Raw genomic sequence first — 24,448 nt, forward strand, 5'->3', positions numbered from 1 at the left:
GAGAAGACCAGAGTCTTCTCCAGGACATCCAGCACACAGCGATCTGACTCTCCCATCATCTATGCAAGATCTTATCAGAAAATTAATCCAACTCTTGACAGAAATAAATGCTGTGACATTGCAGAAGCTTATTGAAACGATGCCACAGTGAATATGTGCCATGCTCAAAGCTAATGGTGGTCCAACAAAATATTAGAGTGTGGTTTTTTTTTGGGCGGGCAGTGTAATTCAACCCATCTTTACTCGCAGTGTCCCAGTGACTCAGAGGTTTGTATACCAGCCATCCAGAGCCTTTCCTGGAGAAAGATACAGCTCCTCTCTCAGCCTCTATCTCAGCAGTCACATGTGAAACAGGAGACGCTCTCTGAGATAAGCAGAGACCCAGCGGCACCTTCTTCACACAGCGCTGCCACCGCCGGTGAGAACTCTCTGTGGGAAAGACATGATAGCGGTGAAAAGGATACAGCGGGTCAACAACAGACCAAAGTCTTTGAAGAGACGGAGATGATGTGAACAGGGTGGATCAGCAGAAAGCTCTGGGAAATGTTTTTCTTGCAAATAACAGAGGTTTTAATAACAGATGTTTGGAAGAAACACAAAGATCTTCGTAAATTCTTTTGTTAAATTTGATTCAGTACAACAAAGGGCCAAAGCATTCTGACCACTCTCTGATGAAGTAATTACTGTTGATTATCTCATAGCAAGCGTGCTCACCAAGCTCTGGGAGATATTAGATAGGAAATGAAAAATCGGGTTTGTGTAGTCAATTTTTAAAGCTCTTTAATACTCTAATTTGGGCTGTTTATCATTATATTGTTGTCTATTGTTGCTTATTGTTGCTCTACTGTATGATGTATGCTGCTGTAACATGGGAAATTTCCTCGGACACGGGGAGTAATAAAGGATTATCTTATCTTATCTTATCTTATCTTAAACAGACCAGGCACCTATCTAAATTAATGGAGGGAGTTTCATAGTTGTAATTTAAAAATTGTGGTCACCAGTCAAAGCTGATAGAAGTCTTAAAAAGTTTGGTGCCTTTCCCAACAAAAAAGAGCATTTCTCCAGTGGTTATACTTCTGTTATGCGTAGCTTTACAACACTGTCCTTGAGTCAGTGCAAGAACATGACTGACTGGATGTTTCCCAGTTCAGCTTCAGCTGTTACAGAGCAACCCATTGACTTTTTGGAGGGAGGGGCAGGACCTGTGTCATACAAGTACCATCTTATGGAATTCTTTTATTCATTTCTGTACAGGGTTCTTTAGGTGGTAGCGCTCTTCCTTTAATTGTCTCTGATGTTATACCTACCTACTGATCTAAGGAGGGACAAACTACGAACAGGTTTCAAGATGTTTGGAGATGTACTGGAGCAAGCCTGATCCATGTGGTCTGGTTCACTGGACTTATGATGTGGGCACGAGTCGGCCATTGGCTGCGAAAACTACAAAAAAGCTCCTTTTCCATTGAGTTGTTCCACATCATGAATTGTGAATGGCTACTGAGAGTAATTAAGGTTGTTGGGGTGGAGCTGCAGCATGTGAAAGTCTCAGTGTGTGTTCCTGTCATTAAACTAAATTCCCCTGAACTCCACCCTGAAGCAGCACAAAGACCCCCTGTCCACACCGCCGGCACACCGGGGCGCGGCTCTACAGCTGCAGCAGACGGTGCTGGAACTGCCAGAAAATACACTATATGGCCACAAGTACGTGGACGCTCCTTTACCAAACCAAAAGGAGAAAAATACCGGTGACATCAAGGAAACATTACTGTGCTATTTCCATGGTTGTAAGCACAGTGCTGTGAACAGCCACGTTTGTAGTTTGGAGGAATCAGACAGATTACAAGTCATGCTAGGACAACTCACAGGTAGACGTCTAAAGAATCAAGACCTGATTTGGACCTGATTTGGACCCATGTCACTCAAAAGACCCAAATTTTCCCAATCGTAATCAAGTCAGCTATGGTAGGATCTCTTTTGATTGCAGCAGGTGTTAAAATATGCAAAACCTGAGAGAATCCAACAATGTAACTTGAGTGTATTTTACCTCTGACTGTGTTATACCTCACAATGAATGCAGGACTAAATGGTGTACTGAGTGTAAACATTTTCCATTATTTTGTGTTTGAGCCATGATTACTCTCCTTCTTATCATTTTACTGATACTTGTTTTCCCTGCAGCTCCCTGTCAACAGATCAAATTAACTAAAGGATGATCAGGTTGCTGCAGATGCTCTCTATCTATTCAGGTCTCTTGGCGTGATTGCATTTTTTATCAAGTCAACATCAAATTGCTGCATTTTATGCACAGATCTACCTTAACCTTGTAAGGGCCCTTGAAGGTGGGGAGAAAAGCTGAGAAAGTATAACAGCCCACAGGTTTAACACTGAAAGTCCACTCTCAGCCCTGCCTCTGTCAAACAACAACAGTCTGTTCTGACCAAAAGTCATTAAGCTCACAGTAAGATTTACTCTGACAAACCTCCTCCTCAGTGGTTGCAGCTTGCAGCCCGATTGCTGACCTTTTCAACCGTTTATTACTTTAACCTTCTGCTGGGAAAGCTCGCTGACCGCAACAATGGTGCAGTTAATGGTGCAGCTTTAGCAGACTGTGCAGCAGAAATGCATGCAGCTGAGTTGATGCTGCACTGCAAACAGGAACAAATCCAGAGATACACACACATCATTCCATTTAAACTGAATTATTATGTGCATTTATGATATTAAAGTTGTGTATTCTTGATTACGCCACAGAGCTCTGGATTTAGTTACATCATCAAGTTGTAATCAAATGTTCACTACTGTTCAAAAGTTTGGGGTCAGCCAGACAATTTCATGTTTTCCATGAAAACTCACACTTTTATTCATGTGCTTATGTGGTTTTCTAATCATCAACTGGCCTTTCAGCACCATCAGCTAACACAATGTAGCATTAGAACACAGGAGTGATGGTTGCTGGAAATGTTCCTCTGTACTCCTATGTAGATATTCCATTAAAAATCTGTCATTTCTGGCTAGAATAGTCACTTACCACATTAACAGTGTCTAGACTGTATTTCTGATTCATTTAATGTTATCTTCATTGAAAAAACTGCTGTTAATTCAAAAATAAGGACATGTCTAAGTGACCCAAAACTTTTGAATGGTAGTGTTTATATTCTAATATTATGAAAATAGTGATTTTTTTCACGTGTTTTATGATATGTAACTATCTATGTATCTATAACTACATATATCTGCAAAACAAACAGTATTTATATCAGCCTCAGCTGCACTTTGTGTTTGGTGCTAAAGTGAAAATCATCCTGCTATGTTTGGTGCTTCACTCTCTGTTTTAAGGACTTAGAGACTGAGAGCTGAATGGGATGCGTCCCAGAGAAAGGCCTTCCTCTGTTTACATGTGTGAGCTTGGTCTGTAGGCTAATTAGGAACAGTTTCTGGGTGTCTCCATGTAGAGGAACCACACTCTGTGGGAATGTTGCACAACGCACTCACCCGAGAATTAATTACATTCCCATTATCACATTCCCTCTTTCATCCATCCATCTCTGCTTATTGCTTATCTTTCTCTCCCGTCATGTAATTTACAACTCTACGCGGTCATTGTTTGGACCTCTGTTCTCTTAAACCAGTACATCTGTTGTTCTTGAGCTACAAAGCTAATTACAGTAAGAGATCATTAAAGACAGATCCAATCAAATAGTTTATGGAAGAGGTTACAATAGCAGCCACGTTTAGGGTTACAGAGGACATTATTTTAACAGTTTACAGGGAATTAAATTCAATATCTCAATGAATCTGGAATGACTTTGTCACTATTGTTGTTTGATGAATTTGTTGTTGCAAATTTCAATTAACAGACACAATGTAGACATTTTTTCATTAGACCACATTTTTAAATTGTTTTCCTGGGCGAGCACATGGAAGAAATAAAGCAGCTCTGTGAGACAGAGTCAATGCTTGATGTTACATTGTAGAAGACAGATTTGTTTTATGATGTTTTGCTTAGTGTTCAGTTTGAAGATGTCCTCTACTTGTATAGACTATACAGCTGTCTTGATGTTTCTCATCAGTTGTGGGTGGTTTTATGGTGCACAGCAGTGCGAAGCTAAGCGAACAACCACTCTGTGAAAAACAGAATAGATTATTAGTGAGTCTAAAAATCAGGCAAATATGGAGCACTATGTGAACTTTGAATTAGATTTAAAAAGACTAACAGCAATGAAGGTCCGTAATTGAAGATAAAAGTTACTGAGACCAGATTATTTGGAAAAAGTGGTTTGACAAATAAAGTCAAACTAGCTTCCCTTATTAAAGCTTTAGCTTTACTTTGACAACATGAAAATGACATATTTTAGTGGACAGGATCACACCACTCTTCCAACATTTTACATCCAACAACATTTTCCTGGTACCCCTTGTGATTCCGAGCTGTTTCCAGGCCAGATGAGGTATGTAATCCCTCCAGTAAGTTGTAGGTCTAACCTAGGGTCTCCGCCCAGTTACCTAGAATGCCTCCAAACAAACCCCATTAGGGTGGGCCAAGCCACCCTACAGAGGTAGGCTTTCCATTTCAGGAACTCAGGGCAGGTGTACATTGGCGCCAACATTTACAGGTATGACCCCATAATTGGCCGTTTAAGGCTCCCTTTTTCTATTGTGGTGTAGAATCCAACAGCTTCAACCATGATGTTAACTCCAAGTGCACTGAGACAACATCAATAGTGGGTAAGTCAAATGGGTATGTTCGCTTGTATGGGAAATTATTTTTTTTGGTTGATGGCCAAAGGAAGACTGCTGCTGGAAGAGGGCATCAAAAGGGGCAGAAAAAATGGCACTCATGCTCCTGAATTTAACCAATCAGTGCTTCCTAGAAATACCTGCCCTCAGGTTTGGTATTTTTTCTCCTCTGGAAACACCCTGAAAGAGTTTCTGCAGAGGGGGTTCTTGTGATAACACAAAGGTTTGGGCCGCTCTGAAACAGCCTCATTTTTTAACAGTTAACAGTTGCTTGTTGAATCCCAACTACAATAGAAACACAAAAGATAAAAGGGAGTTTTTTCTTGTGACTGTTGCCTTAGGGCGAGCTCTGGGGATTCAGGGATATGGGTTCTGTAAAACATCTAGAGACAATTTGAATTGCAATTGGCGCTATATAAATACAATTGAACTGAACTGAATAAAAGGACCATTTAGGGGGTACACATTTCTGCATTAAGGCTACATTCACACTGCAGGGCTTAATGCTCAATTCTGATTTTTTGTGAAATCCGATTTTTTTTGCGTGTTTGTTCCCATTTCCAATTAAATGCGACTTGTATGTGATCTCCTGTGTGAACCTCACACAACCCAAAAGTGTCCCGCATGCGCAGAAGAGGACACAATAACGACACGCAGAGAGAGTGTTCAGTGTTTACGGAAGTAAACATGGACGGTAACAGTAGAGCATGTCTGGCCATTTTAAAGTTGTTGTCCAGCAGGAGCCAGCATATTGATAACTTAATCGTTTTAAGGAGAAGGTCAAGAAGGAAGAGAGCCAGAATTTTGGCCCTGGTGTTTTGTGGGGCAGTGGAAGCAACGTCTGTCCAGAGAACTGTGTGGGTGCAGAGTTGCAGCCAGGAGTGGTGGGATAGTGATGTGAGAGGCTTCACAGATGCGGACTTCACTGAGAATTTTCGAATGATAAGGGCAACCTTTACGTACATATGTGAGTGCCTCTTTTTAACACGCTCACGGCATCTTCGGCAGCCCGAAGACGTGTTTTGCTTGAACGCAATTTGTTGTGTACCAATGACGTATGGGAGACGCCAGCGTGTCGTCATTTGCTATGGTCACGTGGTACAAGACTGCTACTGGTTGGCAAGAACCGGCAGTAACATAACGGCTTGCTACGAGAACGGTATCGGGTTTGAAACAAATACGTAAAGTTATCGCTTTTCATGAATGAAATTGCACATGTATTTACCACAATGGTAATAGCGTGTGTAGCTGTTGGTTGTACGAAGCGTTTTGAGAAGGGATCAGGCTTGAAATTTCACCGAATACCAATGTTAGGAGAGAGAAGATGGCGGTGGCTTCAGCCATCAACAGGAAAAATTGTACCCCAGTAAGCAGCAGAGATCGTGTTTGTGGCTCCCACTTTTCTTCAGGTAAACTATTCAACAGTTTAGCATGTTTAGTATGTCCAACTTTGAGCTTATTTACCAAAAGATATTGATTTAGTGTCGCATCCTTCGCGTGAAGCGATCTCTACACTTTCGGTTTGGTTCAGTGTTGTCATGTGTTACCGATCGCTTTTTAGGCGATGAAAGTGCACTAAAGTCGAATGAAGCATATTCAATAACATCTCCTTAAGCCAGCAGTCTCCTATTTGTAACCATATTTGTTTCTGTATGCGTCTAGCGATCGTTTTTTAGAATTGTCCTGTTTTCGATCACCAGTGCTGTGGGTCTGTTACTGTTACATAGAAGCCATACTGGAGACAAAAAATACAGCAACTTCTTGACGTTTCTTTGACATCTTGTTGAAGATTAACAGAAGATATATTATTTTTAATTCATAATTATATATTTTTGGGTGGGTGAACTGCCCAGCGGTGTCAATCAATTAAAAACAAATGTCGGTGAAGGAAATGTCCGGCCAGAATGAAGGATCGTCAACCCGCCCAGTCTTCAAATTGTAGGGATCTGGCAAGGTTTTACTGTTTCCCTGATGTCTCAGCTTACTCACATATATTTGTCGGGCCTCAGGTGATAAGGATTGAGCATAATCGGACAATTTCACGAAAGGATAGTTCGCATTGCTATCATCAGCCATTGTTCCTCTGGTTCCTCTTGCCAACCAGCGCCGTAATCACGTGACTTCGTGACGTCACTATTTTGTAAACACTGGCGTCTCCCATAGGTCGGATAAATGTGACCTGGCCATTCAGACTGAAGTCGCATGGCAAAAGATCCGATACGTATTGGAATTAGGACCACATATCCAAGTGGCCTGGGTCGCATTCAAAAAAATCAGATCTGTGTCATTCAGACTGTCATGAAAAGATCAGATACAGGGTGCATAGGGCCAAAAAAAATAGGATTTGGGTCACTTTAGCCTGCAGTGTGAACGTAGCCTTAGGCTACATTCCTGTGAACATAGTGTAGTTCCTGCAGCAGAAAGCCAACTTGCAACAAGTTTTCAGAACTTTTTTTTCTCACTACCTAATCTTTTAATGTGATATTTCACAGTTGTGGTGTCTCTAGTTTTGTTCTACATTGTGGCAAATCAAAGATTTTATACTTCAGTCAGATAACTGTGGATTTTAATAATATTGAACTCTTTGCATTAAAGCACAACAGCTTAAACATCTACCATTGTCTCGTCCATTTTTTAACTGTAGCTCTTATTGACTGCACCACTTTGGCAGCAGATGTAGATGTTTTAATGGTGAATGTTGGATCAGAAGGTTTTACAGAGTTGGGTGGAAGCTCGGGGAGCAGTGGGAAGAACTCTAAATCAAATCTGTATCCACATATTGAGCAACAGGATCGGGTGCCTCCTTTGTTTGAGACTGTGCCTGAAATGTTTGGTAAGAGGGAAAAACAACAACCCAAAGGCTGGAGGTCCGCTTCAGGTCGCACTGCAGAGAGTGATGGGAGCGAGGAAGCTGCCAGCCTCAGCGGCACCGAGATGAGTTGATGGTTTGGTCTCCAGTTTCCAACCTGCAGAGCGCACCTCCCGCAGACATCAGCACATTTCACCTGCCCGTGTCTCCTCTCACAGCCCCACAGGAGGAGGAGTGGTCGCTGCCACTCTGCTCTCAGCTTCAGAGGAGCCGCTGTTGGAGCCGCAAACGTCCGCACCGCCTGTTTCTCCTTTACCTTGACGTGCGTAACCGTTTTGCGCTTCATTCCGCGTCTTGGCTGCCGAAGAGTTGAGACTTCAGCCGCAACGCAGCGCACCAAGCGAGGTAAAGTTCCTTTAATTTGGACATTTTTACATTCTTTACAAGCAGATGAAGGGGATGTAAGATTGCTTTTAGTGTCGTGTTCATTTTGGAGATGTGATGTGCGCACATTTCCAACGCGTTCAGAGATGTTTTTGCACTTTATTTGACAAGATCATAATATTAGGTCGTGTAACTATTGGAATAACTGTAATAAAAGGACAAATGTTTATTTAAGAGAAAATATACTTTACATAGAAATGAAGATATTAGAAACGCATTTCATTATTTTTTAAAGTACCAGTAAATATGTTTTCTATCGCCATTCCTATCATAGCAGTCCTAGAGATTGTAATCCTATGAGTTGTAAATAACAAAAAGACCAACAATGTAAGGGTTTAACAAACACTATATTACAGAAAAGCATCAATTTGTATTTCTATTCTCACATTTAGAATACTGAAGAGCAGAAAGTAGCTCCATGTGCTGCTTTACATAAGAAAACTAAATATTAAAAGTACATTTTAATCAAATCCAACATTTAATAACTATTATAATAAAGTTACTGAGTGTTTCAACCAGCTCTTTTGTTAGTGAAACCCAGACATAGGTTTGGATGTTATCAGTGTATTTCCCCCTTAAATCCCATTTATTTTTTTACATTAGGTTCTCTTTTTTTGGTGAAGGTGGAGCTGCATCACACATCTCAATATTTACACCTGGTAGAGTGTTTTCACAACATATTTTATGTACATTTTGGATTATCACATTAGATAAGGTTGCTGTAAATGGCAAGAACAGAAAAAAAGCTTTACCCGCTTGAGCAGGAAATGATGGAAAAATTCTCTGAATAATTCTGACATAACCAACATTGAACTCATATTATTTCTTCTTTCATTGGTTTTGTCTGAGGACAGCTTGACACATGATCGATACCAGCTGACACAAAAGAATACTTACAATTTTACAAATTACAAGTTTCTGTTTCTTCTTCTTTAAAGGTTTTTAGAGTTTGGCAAACAACTGTGTTTGTTTCCAGCTTCTTCTGTTCTCCTACTCTCATTAATACAGTCATGTAGCCTCTAGTGATGCTGCCAGTCCAGTTTAGATGCTCCAAAGGATTTATTGGAAAGAAGAGTAGTTCATATGTTCTTTATGGATTTTATGAAACATTAAATTTCCTTGACATTTCTATGGAAACACAGCTAATGCTACACTGCTCAGATTCAGATGAATTCAGCTGTGGGGACCCCATCGTTTTTTTTACTCTCACTGTTTCCCTGACGGAGATTGCAATGGAGAATGTGACGAGATTAATGCTGCAGGTATTAAGGAGGTTGATGGCTTTAGTATTGTTCTCCTCCACTACACTTACCTCAGTCCATTTGCAGATTAACAATTTGCTTTACTCTGGTTGGTTTTGAATGTCATGCTGCCAGTCAGAGTTGAACCTCCAAGGCCAGTGTTGTACTTGTCACATCTGTGAAGACTTGCTCTCCCACCAAGTATGAGAGAAACCGAATGAACTCCTCCACAGACGTTGGGTTGCAGCCCAAAATTTGCATTTGTGCAACAATCACTACACAACTCAACTCAACTGCTGTTGTTTGTCATATTATACATAAAGTTCTGACTTTCAGTTCATTCATTTACACAGGACTTGATCTTGTTAGCCCAAAATAGCTGCCTGTGGATATTACCAAGATGACTCATGAGTGGCATGACTTGCTTACAAGGACTCTGTCGTGGCTTAGTGCCAAGAGGAATGTTTCTCGCTTTTTCCTGACAACTGCAGCCTATATCTGCAATTCCACTTAAAAAACCTTGCTCCAAATTTAGACCTAAGGATGTTACATCTGACCAGTTCCTACTTTGGGTGGGTCACTTGTGAAAGTTGAGGAACTTTGGGAGCTGGGTTGGTAACATTTAGCTGATTACTGCAAGGATAGGGTGGCCAAAGAGATTCAACAGGCAAAGTTCAGGCTTCATTTCAAATTTTTTTACAGTCATCCGGACTGATTTGCTTGATTGTCCCAAAGATTAGTCCCTACTGCAGAAACATAAATCCCAGTGTGGTGCAGGAACTGAACCTTAGCTGTTGTTAAATTAAAGTTTCAGCTTCTGGTGGACTTTAGATATTTCTTGTTGTGCAGCTTCAGGAGTCACACTAATTTGATTTACTCCATAGATTCTCTGTATGTTCGGTGACAACTGTAAATTGCTTGAAATACTTTCATTTCAAAATCTGCTGTGCTTATGATCGATCAATCAATCTATAAGTCACTATCTGGATTTTGTCATCTGGAGAGAACTAGGCTAGGTGTTTCCTTCTGTCACTATTCTCTATGCTAAGCTATATATGCTAAGCCCAGTATGACAATCAAAAAATAATAATCATACAATACTTCACAAATAAAACAAGAAAAAAATTAATTTCTTTATTCATTTCACAAAGCATGAAAAAACATTGAATTAAGTGAGTATGGATATGTTGGCTCCACATTCTATAGATATGTACTATTTACATTTTTGATTTGTTTTCATACTTGTCTCCTCTCTGCTCTGTTTAAACACAGTAAATCACCCATAGCATTTCTGTTGCATTGAGGAGTGCAGAATTTGTTGTTTGTTTTTGATTTGATTACAGTAAATGGTTTGTTTTTGGCAAATGTTTAAATGAGGCACGTAGAATATAGACATTTTTATAAATTATTACAATTTTTGGATTAGATTTCCCAAAAACATCGCACATCACACATGATTCCTTCAAGGACTGTTGGAAAGGTGAAAATCTGAACTTTTTTCAGTTTTTATAGCTTCTGGCTCTGATAAATAATTTTGGTGACTTTAAAAAAATGTGACTGCATTACAGCATCATAATCTGGTGAAAGCAACAATGTCTTCCAGCCTCAGTAAATTTTAGTTTCCATATTGACATTTTCCAGTGTAATTGATTGGTTTGTTAGCTTTTTGCTAGTGGAATGCACTGTTGTCAGAAAACAGATAACTGGACAGCGAAATTGCCTCCGCATTGCTCTGTAAACTGAGGTTGAGTTGCTCATCCACTCATCGCCAATCATATTTGCAAGACTTGTCATAGTTGCGGTCGACCATGTTGTGCAGAAGTGATTTAGAGCCGAAAACATGAGGCCTGTGAGCGACTCTCAGCCCAACAACCCCTCTCTGTGCGCTGGCTTAGACTTGGCGGCTCCACCCTGACCCCCACCCATTACCCCTGCACCCACCCACCCAACACACGCACTCACACTGAGGCCTGCAGTGGCCCGTGTCAACCCCCCAAATGAAAAGGGGGTGTTATTCTCTGCAGAGTCGTACACACAGTCCGCTTCAATTTGTGCAAATTAGTGCTGATCAGGAAACAACAGGTTAAAGGAGTTTGTGGCTGTGCGTTGCCTCATGAATGGAACTTTCTGTTGGGTTGACTAACGTGTTTGCCATCTACTGGCTGCAGCTTAAAAGCAAAAGTTCCCCTAAATAGTCCCAGTGTGTGTGTTTGTGTCTCTGCTGTATTGCTTGCGTAGCAAACACCTTCATGAGGACATTTTCTGAACTTTTCTCTGTTCAGCTGAGTTATAAATAAAGCAAAAACATTTATTCAAAGAAGCTGTCTACAGAGCGTGTTTTCTGCTTCAACAAATGAAACGAAGTGAATCCACTGCTAGAGGCTACAGAAGACAAAGCACTGCTGTCAGACCACAACCGAAATAAATTGATTTTGTTGTGTATTTGTAGCTGTAAAATTCAATTTAGTTATTAGCCTCTATAACATTTGCTGTATTAATATTAGTTATTGGGTCTTGTTTTATATTAATTGCCTGCAGTTGTGCATACACAGTCATTTTACCAACATCCCAGCAAATTTGAAACTGAGAAATACAGCATCCTTGGAATACTGTACTGTATATGAAGTGGCCCAAGCAACGCAAGCTACACGATAAACTACCCTGTGTAGGATGTAGTTTGTAGAATGGAAGCCCAATTTTTTGTGTGCATTTGCTGTCACACATGCTGTAAATTTGAATCTTTTACACAATATTTTTTGATTGTTTATGTGCTGATACTGTTTCCATTGCTCCAGACATGTAATGTGTGCTATTCCATAACCACTGGGATTTAATAATGATGTCCTAATGCATCCCAAATGGTTTTAATACATGTGCACTGTCCAGAGGTCATTAAGTGGCACAGACAACTGTCTCATGGTGCCACTTTATTGGCTAAACCCCAACGATGTTCTCTGTTTGCTGAGACAAAACTGCATGCCAGCTCTGGTCACTACAGGATTTAGGCCAATTCATGCCTTTTCTGTCTGCAAGGGTACGTGTGATGTAAATTTCATCATCTACTAAATTATATGAGGTAAGCACAGCCTATCCACATGCAGGCCACAGTTTATGACTGAGCACAACAAACACACTGACTGCACATTTTCCAAGAAAACAAGAGCCTAAAGCAAATGGTCGGTATCCTTACTTTTATAATTCATCATTTCTCAGTCAAGGAATGCGGCGGAGTTATGTGACGATTGCCGTTGGTTTGTCTGTCTGTCCGTCTGTTCGCAAAATTACTCAAAAACAGACTGATGGAGTTTGATAAAATTTTCAGGGAAAGTCAGAAATGACACAAGGATCAACTGATTAGATTTTAGCAGTGATGTGGCTTTTAGTCTGGATCCTCGGATTTGTTAAGGGTTTCTGTATCGCTGTGTCACTGTAACTATGACAACAAGTGAACACTACGTCAGCTGCCTACTGACGATCACATTATTGCGATCCTAGTACAAATTAACTGCTGCAGACTTATCGGGACTTATCCATCGGAAATCATACAAGGAACAACGGGTTTAAATTGTATGGGTGTTTTTGAGTCCTATCAATTCCTACTGCCCGCTGCACATTAAGGTCACACGATTCAGTATTCGTACAAAACGTACACATGCATAACACACGCCCGTGCTCAGCGCAAGGTCATTTTGTTTGTGGGTACATTTATATTAAATGGCCACATTCCATATTGCTGTGATATCTGATCACCACTAACAATAGATGCTACATTTGTTTTTTTTTAAAAAAAGATTCATTTCTGACAATGTTGTATGGGGGAATGGACAGCCTTGGAGGAGTACTGCGCTCTGAGTGCTTTTCTTGTTAACAGACTAGTAACTGAAGCAGTCATTGCCAGGCTTAAGAGGAGCTTTGATTTGCACATGCTTTCTGTAGACGGAGCAAAAACACAGTGACAAGTTCTAAATTCTCCAGAAATCCTGTGCTATGTCCTTCCATTGTGCTCCACTTACCACTTGAATATTCAATAACATGGTACTACTGTAGCTAGAATATTCTGTAAGAAATCTACCGCGTTTTTATATGTTCAGTGTGAGAGGCAATGTGACCATCTGTGCATGTTTGCTGTCAGATTATCAGTTTCTGTACACAGTAAGCATTAATTGGCCTTTAACAGTAAGAGGCTCCACCTGGTGATGTAACCAGATGCTACAGCTAATCTACAAAATATGAAGTGAATATTATCTTGGAAAATGATATCAGGTATTGGATGACACTAAATGTCAAATGAATTGGATCAGACTGGAATCAAAAAAAGAATTAAAAAACAGCCCTACACTAAACCAGGTGTTGGCAGATAGTAAAACCGTATTGATTATCTCCATCAAATTTACATTTTTTAGAATCAGTTTCTGGTTCCAACATGTATGGCGGAATTACTCCAATGCTACAACTGTCCAATGTGCTGTGTAGAATAGTTTGTGCTGAGGGTACCTTGTGGTGGAGGGGTGGGAGGAGAAACTTTATAGATCTGAGAGGCAATAGTGATTCTAACCTTTAATCTAATGTGTAAGAAGAAAATGGAAGAACTTTCTTTCCCAGAGTAATAAAATGTTTGTTTTTACAGATGTCACACGTTCACTTTCTGGTAAAATAACACCCAGGAGTTCATATCACTTAGCTAATTCTCATATACATCAATGTTGTGTTGGTTCAATAACATCTTGAATGAATTTTATCCTGATTTTAGAGAACAAGAAACCCATGGAGGACAGGAAATTAGCCGTAACCTTGAAGCTCAAAGTACTAACCTGTTTCATATCACTCGGCTGTGACCAGTGCTGACCTTTGGCTTTTACCTCTGCTGTGTAAAAAAAAGAGGATATTTGTAGCTTTCAAACATGCTGGAATGAAGCCGCAGATTAACTTCGGGGTCAAGGCAGGCTGTTAACAGAGATGGAGAGAGGTAAATTATCTGTCCTCAGCGGGGTGTCTGGGTTGAGGAGAGAGGTGAGGAGCAGGAGGAGGGTTAAGGGTTGGGACTGTCAGCTCCTCAAGTGTTATAAATCCAAGAGAGGCTGTCTGGTCCCTGTGAGCTTTACAGTCAGAGGGTTTATAACCAGGACAGGAATCAGTGCATCTCTGCTGGCAAAACAAGGGCATTTACTTCAAATGAATTCCAGTCAGTAAAGAGAGAAGAAAATGCTTCATGGAGATCATCTCTTGAAATACAACAGAGTTAATGAGGTAAATAGGAGAGAAAACTTTTACGACATAAAGTCTTGCACCTCAGTGGAAGCTGCATGGCCACGGCTAGGAGAAAGAACTCAGAAGTATCTTTTGTCCAACAACACAATTAGAATGCCAAAATATTTTTAAAAAACAAATTTCTTTGATGAATAAAATAATGTCCAACATGAGTCCAACAGAGAGCACAGTACTCTGCCAAGGCTGCTCAGTCTTCTATAATTTCAGACAGATGAAATCTTTTTTTTAAAATTACCTCGTGCTGAGGGCTGCACAGTGGAGTGGTTAGCACTTTTGCCTTGCAGCAAGAAGATCCCTGGTTAGTGTCCCGGGATGTTTCTGCATGGAGTTTGCATGTTCTCTCTGTGCATACGTGGGTTTTCTCCCAGCACTCCGGCTTCCTCCCACAGCCCAACAGTATGCTTTAATTGGTTACTCTAAATTTCCCATAGGTGTGAATGTGAGTGTGATTGTTTGTCTGTATATGTAGCCCTGCAACAGACTGGCGACCTGTCCAGGGTGTCCCCTGCCTTCGCTCGAGCCAGCTGGGATAGGCTCCAGCACCCCCGCGACCCTAGTGAGGATAAAGCAGTGTATAGAGAATGGATGGACCTCGTGCTGAGCACAGGCGTGTGTTATGCATATGTACATTATGCACAGATACCGAATTGTGGGACCTAAATATGTAGTGGGCAGCAGGAATTGATGGGACTCAGAAACATCCCCACAATTGAATCAATTGTTCCTTGTATCATTTCCGACGGATATAGTCCGCAGTGGGATCGTAATCATGTGATCGTCAGTTGTGTTCATGGTTACAGTGATGCCGTACCGCTATCTTGCAATGATACAGGAATCTTTAACAAATCAGTGGATCCAGACTATAAGCCGCATCACTGCCAGAATCTAATCATTTGGTCTTTGTGTCATTTCTGACCTTCCCTGAAAATTTCTTCCAAATCCATTAGTCTGTTTTTGAGTAATGTTGCAAACAGACGGACAGACAGACCAAAGCATCTCGACAGTGTTCCTTGGCAGAGTAAAAAAGTTATTTTGATGAAATATTGGAATTATAAGTGTTGATTTTGTTTATTTGCCCAATGGAACTACATGTCCCACATGATATAGGTGAAGACCGTTCAGAAGTTGAAAATCCAATGATTCTTTCAGTTTTACAGATTCTGGTTCTATTAAATGGTGTAATTTAGCAGATGTTTTAAAGCTAGCATGGCTTTTGAACATGGCAGCGAGTTTTGAGGTTCAGAGGGTTGACTGACATTTCTGGTGCTGCGTAGTGACTTATTCCATCAGAATCAGGTGACTTTATTTACAATAATTTCAGTATATTTCATGAAGCAACTGTCACACGTGATATGAACCTTAAAAGTTTCCTCAAAATGGACTTTATAAAGGTTTCTGCAGTGATTATCACACTCAGAGTACCAATGTATATTTCTATGACTCTATGTCAACTTGTGCAGTTTTTTGTTGAAACTGACATATCCATGATATTGATGCTCAGATTTGTTACATACAAAATTAAGCTGAACAAAAATTAGATTGTGAATGTAAAACTAATTTGGTTACTAAAGATCTCAAATGCGTCATGAAAATCAGTTGATTCTGAGAGGGTTAGGTGGAAAGTTTTTCAGATTCTATATGGAGCGTCCTGATTGGTTGCTGTGGACCTTAAACCTGCCCTCACAGCTTCACTGTTCTCTGCACTGAGGCCTCTTTGTAGCAGCACGGTGGCGTGACGGTGATGTCTTATAAAAACTCTGCTGGACTGGTTTGAACCCACCACGTCAACCACTCAGGAAAATATATTTGCTGTGTAATGAGGAAACCAACGGAGCTATTTGCATGTACTGTAAATACCCCACCCATGGCTTGGTACCCCACCCACATACAAATACACAACAAGCTTCCAACAAGCTGCTTTTCCAGGGCAGGTTGCCTCACAGCTGCTCAGACACAGATGCTGCTTATAGCACGTTTCCTGCATCATTTCCCATCAGCCTGGGGGCAGGTCGCTGTGGTAACGCCCTGTGAGACGAGGAAATACCTGGACACACACTAGACATCGGGCTTACTACACTCCCAAGTTTCAGTGGTTTTTATTTGAGGAATGACGCAGAATTTCTCAGTCGTTTTAAACTTGTGCTCACAGAAAGAGTTTTTCTGTGGCTGCTTCATTAGAAGGAAGGCGCTGATTGCCTGAATCTCTGCAGAGATGCTGGAGGTGAATCTTATCTGTTGAACAGGGATCCGTGTTAGTCGGTGACCTGACATGTTGTCCAGAGCTCAAAGCATCAGCTGAGATAGTAGCACATTGAATAAGCCTGCCACTATCTGCACCACCAAACTGCACAAACACATCATTTGCCCTGTTGTTTTATCACATCGTTGTGTTTAGAGCGATGTCAGATGCAGAATTCACATCCACCCTATGAAACCGTTTTGTTTGTTTTGTGTCTCTTAGTGGTGATTTAACAAGTCATTTTACACCTCTTTTTTTGTTGTTGTGGCTGTCTGTTGTTCTCTTTGTCTGTATATTTGTATATATATATATATATCTGTAGTTTGTATTTATTTTTTGTCTTTATGTGGGCAGTTTGTCTCTTGTATTTCCTTGTTTCTTTGTGGTTGTTTTGCATCTCTATATGGTCATTTTGTGTCTCGTTGCTGTCATGTTTTGTCTCTTCATGATCATTTTGTGTCTCCTTGTGGCTGTTTTGTATTGCGTTATGGTAATTTTTATCTCTGTGGGCTTTTCGTCTCTTTGTGGCCATTTTACCTCAGTTTTGTTGCTTGTTATGTTCATTTTGTCTCTTTCTGGTCATCTTGTGTCTCTTTTTGATCATTTATGGCTCTCTATGATCATGTTGTATCTTTTCATTGTCAATTTCTTGAGAGCAAAAGAAGTACATGAAATGTGATTTTCACAAATTCTATCCAAGCCGTATTTGTTTGAATTGCCATTCAGGTTAGATTTCACTCCAAATGCTCTGGGGCTCAAATTAGATTTCAAGATATCTTCTGCATGTATCACCCAAATGAAAACATCTGCAAAATCTGCAAGTTTAAAATAATTAAAAAAAAGGTTAAAATCTGAAAAAAAAACATTGTGTCAAGGTGCATCCAGACTTTAGCACTACCAGTGTTTCTTCAGTTTTATCTATACATAAATGTATGTCTTCTTGTCTATAGTTTATTGTTTTTCTTTACATGGACCTCCTCTCCCTTACTCAGAAATGTAAAACTGAGCTTCAAGTCATGTTCTCTCTGCCTTTATCAACATAAATCAGCATTAAGACATGCGTGTAATGGGAGCCATACGTTTATGTGACCGGCTGCTCTGTCTCTAGAGCTGCTTGCATCACTGTTTCTCTGAAGAGGCCCTCACAGGTTTGTAGAAAGCAGCCGTCCAGTGAAGATAAACGGTTGCTTCACCACTTAATGTGTTTAATCTGGTTGTGCTTTTCTCATGGAGAAATGGCTGCCTGTTAACCCTGTTACAGTGTTTATGAATCACCACTACGGCTGCAGTCAATCTATAAATCAGTTATTTGCCTTAGAAAATAGTCAAAAACATCCATCACAGTGTCTTGGATCCCACTATGATGTCCTCAGTTCAACCTCAAGTCCAGCCTATTGTCACAATAATTGGTGATTAATTACATGTCGACTAATCATTTGATTAGGACCCGTTTGAGGTTTAGACATTGGGGGTGAGAATATTTGAGAGTTAAGACTGAAGTTTAGGATTCAGGTGAAATTCTGGTTCAGCTTGCGGTTTCCCCTTATGGACGACAGACTGCACTGTGCAGCTGTTTTGTCTCTGTGGATGGTAATTTTGCATTTCTTTCTTGCCGTTTTATGTCTACTCAGTTTCACTCAGTTTTTTTTATTTGAGTCTTGTTTCTCTTTTATTTTTTTGCATCTCGTTGTTGTGTCTGTTGTTTTGCATCTTTTGGTTGCATTATTGTGTCTGATTTGAATTTCTTTGTTGTTTTGTATCTTTGCTGTTTTGCGTGTCTTTGTTGTGTGTGTCTTGTTTTGCATCTACTCATAATTTGGGTTGCTTTGTGTTTCTTTTTTGTAATTTTTCTTTCTTCATGGTTTTGTATCTTTTTGTTGTAATGTTTATTTTTGTTGCTTTTTGTCTTTTTGCTATAATGTGTCTCTGTTGTTTTGTGTCTACTCATACTTTGGCCGTTTATTGTTTCTTTGTTGCAAAGATTTTCTTTTGTATCGCTTTTTGGTCGTTTTGTGCCTTTTTGATTTGTGTCTCTTTGTTGTTTTGTGTCTCTGTTGTATTGTTGTGTCTGTTTTGCATCTCTGTCGTAATGTGTCTGTTGTTTTGTGTCTCTTTGTTGAAATGTGTCTCTTTGTTGTTTCGTGTCTCTTTGTTTTGTCTCTTTGTTGTATTGTTGTGTCTGTTTTGTCTTTGTCATAATGTTGTGTGTCTGCTGTTTTGTGTCCCTTTGTTGTAATGTTGTGTGTCTGTTGTTTTGTGTCTCTTTGTTGTAATGTTGTGTCTGCCGTTTTGTGTCTCTGTTGTAATGTTGTGTCTGCCGTTTTGTGTCTCTGTTGTAATGTGTGTCTGCTGTTTTGTGTCTCTGTTGTAATGTGTGTCTGCTGTTTTGTGTCTCTGTTGTAATGTGTGTCTGCTGTTTTGTGTCTCTGTTGTAATGTTGTGTGTCTGTTGCTTTGCGTCTCTTTGTTGCAATGTTGTGTCTGTTGTTTTGTGTCTGTCGTGATGTTTTGTGTCTCTTTGTTGCAATGTTGTGTCTGTTGTTTTGTGTCTCTTTGTTGCAATGTTGTGTCTGTTGTTTTGTGTCTGTCGTAATGTTGTTTTGTGTCTCTTTGTTGCAATGTTGTGCCTGTTTTGTGCCTGTTGTAATGTATTTGTTGATTTGTGTCTACTCAGTTTTGGTTGTTTTGCGTTTCTGTATTGCAATTTTTCTTTTCTTGATTGTTTGATATCTCTTTTTGGTCATGTTGTTTCTCTTTGTTTTGTCCCTTTGTGTTTTGTGTGTCTTTGTTGTTTTGCGTCTTTTTGTTGTAATGCTGGGTCTCTATTGTTTTGTGTCTCTTTTTTATAATGTTTCTTTTTGTCTTTTTGTTGTAATGTTGTGTCTCTGTTGTTTTGCGTCTGCTCATAGTTTTGGTTGTTTTGTGTTTCTTTTTGTAATCTTTTTCTTGGTTTTGTATCTCTTTTTGGTTGTTTTATATCACTGTTGAAATGTTATTCCTCTTTGTTGTCATCATTTTGTGTCTCTTCGTGTTTGTTTCAGTGAGATGTTGCATTACAAAGCATATAAATGTTTTCTCCACTTTGCTCACTGTCGGTGCGTCAGTGGGCTCAGGGCCACATTTATGGAGGTGACACAATGACATAAATGTGGCTGAACCTGTACTAAAACCCCATACTCTACAAAAAGTTTGAAGAGGCTGTCAAAATGTAAATAGTCAAATATCTATAGTATCTGGAGCTATATTTGTTTCCAGTCTTGGTAACATACCATACAAACTTGTACAGGTTAGAACATTTTCCATCAGGTCAAAACATTCTGTGTTCAGTTTGGTTCTAGCTGAACTCAGTCCCTCTTCAGACTCAGAATATCCATCCATCCATTATCTATACCCTGCTTTATGCTCACTAGGGTCGCAGGGGGTGCTGGAGCCTATCTCAGGTGACTCAGGGGGACACCCTGGACAGGTTGCCAGTCTGTCTCAGGGCTACATATACAGACAAACAATCACAGTCACATTCACACCTACGGGCAATTTAGAGTAACCAATTAACCTCAGCATATTTTTGGACTGTGGGAGGAAGTCGGAGTACCTGGAGAAAACCCACACATGCTCAGGGAGAACATGCAAACTCCATGCAGAAAGATCCCCGGGATTTGAACCAGGGATCTTCTTGCTGCAAGGCGAAAGTGCTAACCACTACCTCCACTGTGCAGCCCTAAAAACAATACAGATACACTTAAAATTAAGAAGCAATAAAAGAAGAATGCATGGTTATACAGAAGGAAACAATGCTAGAAACTGTAGAAATGATCATACTTTATACTTTCATTAATTTCTGCCTTTGTTCATACCCTTTAATCTGTTTTACCTTTTGTCACACTTTTCTATTATTTTTCTCTTTTTTCTTACTTATACTGCGTCTGCTGTTTCTTCACTGCAAAATATTGAGATATATTTCTGGTATTATTTCCCTAGCCTCTGCTTTTATTGGGTCCATCATTTATAACATAATCATTTGAATTCTCAGGACATTTTAAGGTCCAGACTCAAATATATCATGACAATATTGGAGCGGCACTTCACTGTCCGCTCTCAGTTGTTTGTTATCTGATAATGTTGAGCCTCAGTGAATTCCTTCTTAGAGACAATAAATAACCTCCCCACCTTTCTTGTCTCCCTGTAAATGCCCTCCTGGGTCTCTATCAGACTTGAAGGCTTTTGCCGTTTCACGCCATGTCTCGTTTCCCTCTGAAGGAGGTTTTGTGAGGGTCTCATCATAAATATCTGTCGACAACAGCCCCAAATCCTGACTGTCTTTAGTATTATTGGGAAGTAAAGGTCTCTGGGGAAACATTAGTTTCATACTCATCAAACAGTAGTTTGTGAAGTGGCACTACAAATAAATCTGACATTGCAGTAAGTACAGAAACAGATGTGAGAACTGTTTGAAGTTAAAGTTGTGAAATCTAAATGGAATGACTTTCTAATGGTTTTACTGCCATGAAGAAAAGCATAACAGATATAATCAGAATGGCACTGTATGTTTAGACGATCTAGGTAAGCTCAGTGAAATAGATGTTACCAGAAATCTAATTGACTTTCCTTCATTACGAGTAGATTCAGCGGCCTTATTTATGGTTAATATTTAACGTGATTTTTAAGATCTGGAGCATCAAAATTGATTGTTTAATTACAAAAAACACTAACAGTCAGCAAATTAGCCTTAGATACGTTTAACAAAGACCGCACTCAAACTAGCAATAGTGGTTTGTTTTTTTTCTTAGAAGTTTTGTTTTTAATATAACAGTAAATAAGTACAAAAGCACTCAGAGTGCGGTACTCTGCCAACGCTGTCCATTCTCCCATATAAAAAATAAAACAGAAAAAAAACATTAAGAGATTTATAGTGCACAGAAATAATGTTAAATGTCAGACAGAAAAACTCTCCGGTAGACCGCGTCAGCTACAGTCATTAATATGGGTTTTGATAGCTTTGTTAGCCACCCTCAGTTTTTTTCACTTCATCGTGGTCAGTAACGACGGAAACCAAATTCACAGCGACACTTCATAGATTTTATTTTATTATTATTTTAATATTATTCCTATTGACAAGAATAAAGATGATAATTAGCTGCTGCCGCCTGCTGTGCATCTATAAATATGTTCAATAAAAAAAGTACCTACTGTTGTCATATTGTGCTGCCAGGCTTGGTGGTGATATATCACCCATCATTGTCACTGGAAGAAAAAAAGGTTTTGATCAATAAAACTCTTCTTTTAGTCTGGATAGAAGGATTCAAGGTTAATGAACTTGTTTGGATTTGAGGTAATGACAGCAGTGCTCAGAGGCTCCATCCTGCCTTGTGTTAATGGTACCAGCTGGTGCTGGTGGTGTCATGGAGAGATAGAGGCGGGTTTTCTCAGAATTCTAACCATCAGAGCAGGTGTGTTCCTTAGACCCTGCTATCAGAGTAATGGGTCACATCACAAACACTTGTTATCTCCAGATGATTTCCAAGAAACTGACTTCAACGTGACAGAACACTAGAGAGATGAAGAAGAACAAAGAGGTGCAGCTGTCAGGTAGAACTGCATTAAGGATTCCAGCAGTATGTTGGGTCACGCACTAAACATTAAAGAGGGCTACAGCAGGAAGAAATAGTTTAAATATTTCACTTTGAACTAAAATAAATTAACCAGCCAACACTGCTTGTCGAAGCAGAGTCATGTCTAAAGGCAAGAAACGGCAGCGTTGTTACTAAATAAAGATCAAAATGAAAGAGAAGACATGAGACATCCTGACTTTAGTCCATAGGAAGCGACGAGCTTAGAAAACACTGAATCCTAAAACTCCCATATTACAACTCAGTAGCTTCTGGAAGAAGTATTCAGGAATTTCCCTAAATAACAGTGCTAATAGAGCAAAGTAAAAATACTCTGTTCCAAGCAAAAGCCCTGCATGAAAAATCCTACTGAAGTAAAAGTACAGAGTGGGAAAATGTTGTTGAAGTGTCACAGTTAAAGTTCTGCTGCAAAAGCTGTGATGTGTTAACTAGCCAAATATGACTTGAGCTTGGTAATTTACTTGTAAGAATTGAAGTATTACTGGTTTGATCTAGGTCTGCACAGTGACTCAGTGGTTAGTACTAGAAGATCCCCGGTTTGCATCCTCGCCTTCACAGCATCTTTCTTAACCTCAACATGTTTTTGGACTGTGAGAGGAAGCCGGAGAACCTGGAGAAAAAACACACATGCACAGGGAGAACATGCAAACTCCATTAACTGATAACTCTAAATTGTCCGTAGATGTGAATGCAAGTGTGATTGTTTGTCTCTATATGTAGCCCTGTGATAGACTGGTGACCTGTGCAGGATGTCCCCTGCCTTCACCCTAAAGTCAGCTGGGATAGACTCCAGTCCCCCCACGACCTAACCTTGCCAGCAAGTTGATTTCTCGCAATATTTTTGAGTTCACAAATCTCTCAAGAAACCATCTTGCTCCGCTCCCGCCTTCACTTTTCGTACAGCACCAAGTTGGTTCGCGGCCAATCACGCAGCAGTATTCGTGTGTGGGGTGGGATAATGGGCGGGATATCCGGGTGTGACGACAACACCAAGCGCCAGTAGATCAAAACAAACATGGCAACGGAGGAGAACGATCGTGTAGATGCTGCTATTAAGTCAGTTTTAGCTGAATCTCCTATCGCTTCTTTGAAGGAAGAACAACAAGAGGCGTTTTGCGCATTTCTGGATGGTAAAGATGTTTGTGCTTTTATACCTATGGGTTTTGGTAAGAGTTTAATCTACCAATTGGCTCCGCTCGTTGTGAAGAAACTTCAAAGGGTCGCCGCGATTGGCTAAAAACAAACCTGTCAGAGGTGGGACATACTGTTGCATTGTCCAATCCGTGCCTCTTTCCTCCGAACGGATTTACATGGAGCGGTCCCAGATTGATATTGTGGAGTACTATCAAGTACTACACAATTATTAATCTGGCTATTGCCAGGTTACCAGGTTACCCACGACCCTAATGAGGATTAAGTGGTGTATAGATGATGGATGGATGGATGGTTCAGTCCAGATGGCCACTACTGTGTCAGAAAAATGACTTGATGGTAGCTATGGCTTGTCATTTGCATCATAGTTGACCATATTCTTATCATTTTTGTGATCACTTTGGATCAACTTTTTTTAAACCTGTTTTGTGGTAGTTTTATAACTCTCTGATCAATTGATGTCACATTTTGATTGTTTTACATAATCCTGTGCTTGTTTTTGGTTAAATTATGGTAACGTTAAATCTTTTTGTTTATTTACAATGCTGAAATTGTGACTTGTTAACTACTATACTACAAAAGCTGTCACATATTGACTAGTAAAATATGTTGCGTTACTGTGCTTTAATTCAACTAGTGTGAAAAACGTCTGAAGTAGTGAACTTACTCCAAAGTACCAGTACCTCTAAATTCAGTAAGTGTACTTAAAAATTTCCCTTCACTGTGTTGCAGAAGTATCCAGAGCCTTCTGTCACGTATGTTAGTAGATGAGTAATTTGTAGATGAGGTAATTGGACCATTAGATGTGTGAACTTGCTGGACATGCTTATCATTTGGAGAAGAGGTTAAGGAAAGGTCACATGAATGCAGTTCTGATGGACCACATCACTGCTTTTCTGCTTTTAACAGAACCTGCAGAGACTGAAAAG

The 24,448-nt window shown here is 39.9% G+C and overlaps 1 protein-coding gene across 1 annotated transcript in view; it reads left to right on the forward strand.

The window, feature by feature from the left end:
- The first annotated feature begins 7,615 nt into the window (after positions 1-7,615).
- Positions 7,616-24,448, forward strand: part of LOC110957049 (hyaluronan and proteoglycan link protein 1-like) — a 36,691-nt gene continuing 19,858 nt past the window's right edge. Inside the window, exon 1 of the mRNA XM_022202871.2 lies at positions 7,616-7,954. The gene's annotated coding sequence lies outside the window, so the exon portion shown is untranslated. The remainder of the gene's footprint in view (positions 7,955-24,448) is intronic.

This window comes from Acanthochromis polyacanthus, chromosome 18 (genome assembly GCF_021347895.1).
Source record: "Acanthochromis polyacanthus isolate Apoly-LR-REF ecotype Palm Island chromosome 18, KAUST_Apoly_ChrSc, whole genome shotgun sequence".
In the NCBI taxonomy this organism is placed as follows: Eukaryota; Metazoa; Chordata; class Actinopteri; family Pomacentridae; genus Acanthochromis; species Acanthochromis polyacanthus.